This window comes from Ochotona princeps, chromosome 13 (genome assembly GCF_030435755.1).
Source record: "Ochotona princeps isolate mOchPri1 chromosome 13, mOchPri1.hap1, whole genome shotgun sequence".
NCBI lineage: Eukaryota > Metazoa > Chordata > Mammalia > Lagomorpha > Ochotonidae > Ochotona > Ochotona princeps.
In genome coordinates, this window is record NC_080844.1 from 27,256,550 (window position 1) to 27,262,749 (window position 6,200).

General features: G+C 41.2%; 1 long non-coding RNA gene across 1 annotated transcript; it reads left to right on the forward strand.

Moving 5' to 3' along the window:
- The first annotated feature begins 2,813 nt into the window (after nucleotides 1–2,813).
- On the forward strand, nucleotides 2,814–5,862 carry LOC131481787 (uncharacterized). The gene is made up of 3 exons (XR_009246562.1): nucleotides 2,814–2,913; nucleotides 5,095–5,228; nucleotides 5,617–5,862. It is a non-coding gene; the product is annotated as an uncharacterized LOC131481787 (long non-coding RNA).
- Nucleotides 5,863–6,200: the final 338 nt, after the last annotated feature.

Sequence of the window (6,200 nt, forward strand, 5' to 3'; positions counted from 1 at the left end):
AAAATCTATCTTTGAGGGAAAAGGGCAAGTAAGGAACTGACCAGGCCCTTTGAAAGTTGAAGCTCCACCTAGGTCTAGCTTAATCACTTCTGGATTAACAGAGGCTATACTCTAAACACCTTCTAGAAATTCAATCTTCTTTCTCGATGTTTTCATTAAAGACGTTGACCGTTTATCAAAACTTATCAGATACATCAAAAAGCAGGACCAAAATAGAAAAAAGTACACACAATGAAATAGACCTTTAGGTGATTTACAATCAGCATAATCAGTGATGGATTTTTAAATGATTATGACCAATAGTTATGGAACTACTCGGAAAAGATGACAAAATGATAATTCTAGAACAAAAGCTACAGAAACTAAAAAGAACTCATCAGACTTTTTAAGAAAAAATTGGGGGGCCAGGCGCAATAGTGTAGTGGTTAAAGTCCTCGCCTTGAAGGCCCCGGGATCCCATATGGGCGCCCGTTCTAATCCCGACAGCCCTGCTTCCCATCCAGCTCCCTGCTTGTGGCCTGGGAAAGCAGTGGAGGACGGCCCAAAGCCTTGGGACCCTGAGTTCGCGTGACAGACCTGGAAGAGGTCCTGGCTTCGGATTGGCTCAGCTCCAGACGTTGAGGTCACTTGGGGAGGGAACCATCGGAATGAAGATCTTCCTTTCTGTCTCTCCTTCTCTGTATATCCGCCTTTCCAATAAAAATAAATAAATCTTTAAAAAGAGAGAGAAAATTGGGGATAAATAGAAGATGGGCAAATTAGAATACAGGGCAATATCCAGAATGCAGACAGGATGTTCAAAGGATACAATACACAGAAGAGTTTATAAAAGATAAATGAAATGGAGTGACAAGTTCTAACGTACATGAATTTAAATATTAGAAAAAAAAGAAAATAAGGTGGAAAAATATATGAAAAAATAAGGAGTTTTCCAGAACTGACACAATACATAAAACCACAGTTTCCAAAAAAAGCACAATGTAACCCAAACTCTTAAGAATATTGTATTAAACTGATTTTTTAAAAGAAAAGAGGCCAGCATTGAGGTACAACAAGTTGAGGTACCACCTGAGAGGCAGCTGGGGCACTGGTTCAAGTAACAAATATTCCACTTTTGATTCAGCTCCATGCTAGTGCATGTTGGGAAAACAGAGGATGGCCCAAATGCTTGGACCAGTTCCCTGAAGAAGTTTCTGACTGCTCACTTAAAACTGGTCCAGCCATGGGCTTGGCGGCTTGGCCTAGTGGCTAAGGTCCTCGCCTTGATCCCATGTGGCTGCTGGTTCTAATCCCAGCAGCTCTACTTCCTCTCTGTCTCTCCTCCTCTCAGTATATCTGACTTTGTAATGAAAATAAAATGAATCTTTAAAAAAAAAAAAAAAAACTGGTCCAGCCCCAGTCATTGTAGCCATTTGGAGAAAGAGTCAATGGATGGAAATGTCTCCCTTTCTTTATCTGTAACTCTACCTTTCAATAAACAAATAACTCTTCTATTAAAAAAAAGAAAGAAAAAAAATTAAAAGACAAACAGAAGAATCTCATAAAATAATTGGCAACAAACTTCCAAACCAACTGAGACTGGACAAGTAGAAAGGGCTTATTGTGCAAGACTTCCTATACTTTGTTATAATATCCAGATTTTCATTACTATCACAAATACCTGAAAAAGCTATTTGTAGTGGGAAGAGATTTGCTTTGTCTAATGGTTTTGGAGGTTCACATTCAAGATCTGGTGAGGCTATGACAATGGTGGAGCCTATGTGGAGGGGGAAAAGTCACATGGTGCCTAGGAAGCAGGGAGATAGGCAGCGTGTACCTACCTACGTCTTATCTGGTCTCTCCTTCTACAGTTGCTCTACTTGATTGTGGGAGCTCCACCCCCAACAACTCACCAATCTGATCATTTCCCAATGGCCCTGCCTTCAAACACCAATTGGATTAAGCTTCCGACCTTAATCCTTTAAATACCAATCTAGCAACCATTAAAATAAGACTTTGTGTGTCCCCTAAAGGCATATATGTTAACATCTTGGTCCCAAAACTAACACCCAATCATAGCACATGTCAAGAAATTCATTGCTGTTTTCAGAGAAATGGATTGAAGAATGTAGGGCAAATCTGCAGCAGTTTTTTGATTTCTGTTCATTTTATTCAAGAGGCAGAAGGACAGGGACAGACAAAAGAAACAACTTTCATCCACTGGTTCACTTCCCCAATGCCTGCAACAGTTGGAACTAGACCAGGTCAAAGCCAGGAGTCAGGAACTCAGTGTTAGTTAATCTCCCCTATTGGTGGTAGGAACTCCACTCTGTGAGCCACCATTCATTGCTTCCCAAGGTATGCATTAGTGGGCAACTGAAATCAGGAGCAGAGCCAGAACTGAAAACCAGACACACTCCAGTTTGGAATGCAGGTGTCGCAACAAATCAACCACAAGACCAGATGCCTGTCCGTTTGCTTGTTTCTTATGGTATAAGGTGCTGGGAACCCCTCACAGGGGTTAGCCTGCCGAGTAACAAACCAATAAAGGGGAACTCAGTTCCTGAGTACTTCATGTAAGTCCCTCATCCTTGTGTTCATTTTCACCTAAAGTCATAACCCAATAACTTCCTTAATAAAGAAATTTCAGCTGCCAGCAGGAAAGTGTACCTAACCTAACCCTGGGGAAGAAGGTTCAAGAAAGACTTTCTGGGAAGGGAAAGGATTGCTGTTTGGGTGACAATGGCATTGCCACGTTGTAGAATGCTCCTGACAGAATACTTCCATGTGAAGGAAGCAGCTCACAGCTCATCTGTGACTGGTCATTTTCCATGTGACTAAAGCAAAAGGTGGTCATAGAAGGCTTTCCTGAAGAACAAACGCATCTCCATATATTATTCTAAGGAACCTGAGCTTTCCATGAAGACTGTAGGGGTATGAATGATCTAGAACATTCGAGACCATTAACCTTTTCACTTGCATATAGAATGAGAAAAGTAAACTGTCAACTGAGAATCCTAGATCCCTGTTTAGGACAACCTGATCGCTGGTGGCATAATTTACCTGACAAGGAAAGCGGAAAATGAATCAGTCTAGGAGTAAAAAGGGTTGGGAGTAAAATAAGGAAAGTGGATTAATTTAGTTTAGAGATTAAGAACATTTGTATGAGATCTGTGTTAGACAACACTGTGTGTGTGTGTGTGTGTGTTCATAGCTCTGGAAGTTAGTAGAGAGAGATCCGAACTACTGGAGATGAAGGTGTGAATGTTCTGCATTTGCCTGTTGATGGTTGATACCTGAGCAAGAATACATCAGGATAAAGAGGCCTAAGAGCTCAGTGAATGAAAGACGTCCCTGAAGCAATTTAGGAGCAATGGGAAGAGTGTCAAGAAGGAAGAGGAGGACAGAGTTTAAAGAACAGAGTGTGTAAGAATTCTAGAGTCTTCAGAACTAGAATTTGACTGTTGTTTTTTTTTTAATGAATATTTCACCTGTGTTCTTTTCTTTCCCATGGTTGCTGAGAAGCTCAGAAACTAACGCTAGCTGCTGCACAAAACTTTATAATCATTATATTCGTTAGCCTCTTTGTTAGTTTACATTTTCTGTCATTATTTCCCCTTCTCCCTGTTCCTTACTTTTATTGCATTTATTTATATCATCTTGAATGTTAAAAAGAGAGGAAAATAAACACATTGCATCTAGAGTTATGATTCTACAATTCAGCCAGTGAAACTGTGAGACGTATCTTGACCTTGGGATGCTGGACTCTCTGCCATTGTCCATGCCCGCAATGATGTACTTATGACTGTTTATGAGGAACTATACTGTTGTAATGATATGAGAGAATTCAGTGGCAGGGATTGGGGGGGTTAGGAGAGGGGGTAGAAGAAGTCCCAGGGCCTATAGAACTGTATTATAAAATTATACTAATAAGATAATAATTAAAAAAGAAAAAAAAATTTAAAAGATTCTAGGATTTAGGCATACAACAGTACCCCCTACAGCCAAGTGTCTCAGGCAAATCCCACTTCTCTCCATTATCTTACTTGCCTTGACCCTGTGGACGTACATGCACCTGAGACTTCCCAAGAAATGTTTTACTGTAAATTTGACAAATTAAGTTCTCCTTCATGCATTAAGCTGATAAATATAACATTATCTAGTCAGAATAGCAGTTGTTTCTATTAAATCCAAACTCTCCACCCTCACCCAACCCCCAAAATAAATCAAAGCAGTGAGCATCTGTGATGTGCACAACACTTGACAAAGTGGTGAGTTAGATGGAAAAGGCTGCAGCACAGCATTTACCTGGGACCTCTGCATCACTATGCGGTCCAGAGCTAGCACACGTGTTCAATAGGACTTACAGCAAAATAACTGAATGGTATATCATTAGACCATAATGTTCAAGGCTAATTCTATGAGCTTCTGCATTAATTAGCCAATATTCTGTTTGGATTTATTCTATTAATATTTGTAAAAATACTCATTACCATAGCAACTGAGTGCTTTCCACAGAGAATTGATCAAATTATCAAGGGCAGGTGCATAGAAGAGGAGAGAATACTGCAGGAGTTCAAAGAAGTTTCTGATTTCCCTTTAAATAACTCTTTTCTTTCCCTTCCTGACAAAGCAGGAATCTCCTAGAACATTTGTTTCGTGATTTTTCTCCCCAAATTCTAGCTATATCCAACCTTGGCTTCCTAAACACCATTGCACACCCTACTGGGCTCATTCTTAGGAGAAAACGTGTGTTGAAAGAAGTAGATTGTCTCGGACCCAGGTTTGCCTTTCTGGGTCTCTTTCTCGGCTTACAGGGAGGCAGCGTAGTAGTGTGGCTCTGAGTGAGGCTTAGAAATCAGACTGCCTTGGATTTAAACTCAGGCTCTTCAACTCACCAGATGGATATCCTTCAATGGATAGTTACTCAGACTTGTTGTGCCTTGGTTTTTCTCCTGCACAAAATGGAGCTACAAGGAGTCTCATAAGATTATCAAGTGCATTAAAGAATTTCTGGTACATACTAAATGTTTAGCAAATGTCAGTTGTTAGCTCAGCAAGCCTTATCTCCATTACCAGAATCCTCACGCTGCTCCCTTGGTCTTCTTGGTTTAGTAGATGGGAAAAACCTGTTCCAAGAAGACAAGATCCCTCCTAGACACCAGAGGGTTAAGGAAGGAAGAGACATGTTGGCCAGCTTATGCTGTGGCCACCACTGGAAATGTATTTGGTGGGAGCTGCAGAGAGAGGTAAAGCTATTTCTATACAGATATTTTCTCCTTGATTCAATTTCCATGAAGGTAAGGGGCATGCCTCAATCATTAGTACCCAAACATAGAGCCAAATTCACCCTCATTTCCCTTACATATTAAGGTGACAATGACTAGCTTATGAGCCCTCTCTGAAAATGCACATACATGCATACCCAACAACTTAAGGCAACCCTGTGATTTCAGACTCTGTGATAGGTGGTAAGGATGAACAGAAAATCATCGAAGTTTCTTCCTTGCCTTTCCTGAGAGTTTCACCTACTGTGAGAAAACACCTGTAAAGGAAATGCTTTTACCCAAAGATACAAGTTTCCAGTCATGGGTATTGAGTCACTGATTGGGATCTATCTGTATGAGTTCTTCCTAGGTGCTACAGAGACGAGCGCCAACCACACAGAGGTGAGCCTGGCCCAGCGTGGAGTTAGGCGGGCCATGGCTCCTGAGGCTCATCGCCGTGCTCCGTGTGGCTGAGCTGATCACTGCCCCTGACTCATCTTTACACAATCGCAGAGAGACTACCTCAGACTAAGTCGGAAGCACCACCACCCATACCCAGGGGTTAAGATTTCAGATAAGCACCTTGAAACTTGGAAGAGGTCACATCAGGATAAATAAAGGCACACATTCTTTTGCTCTGCGGACAGTTCATTCATTACCTCATCTGAAACTTGTTACTACAGGAGTCTATATAAACCAAAATAAAACCAAGAATAAAGAGTGAAAATAAAATTAGAATCACAGAGAGGGCTTATTAAACTAATGGCTAGGCCTACCCCCTAGAGTTTCTGCTTCAGTCAGGTCTGTAAGAAGGGCCCAACATGCACATTTTTAACAAGTTTCCAAGTGATGCCAGAGCTGTGGGAGGCAGAGCCACCCCTTGAGAACCACTGTTTTAGGTCTAGGTCCAGATGCTCATTCTGAAGAAAGTGAAGCTACATCAGGTGGATTTTA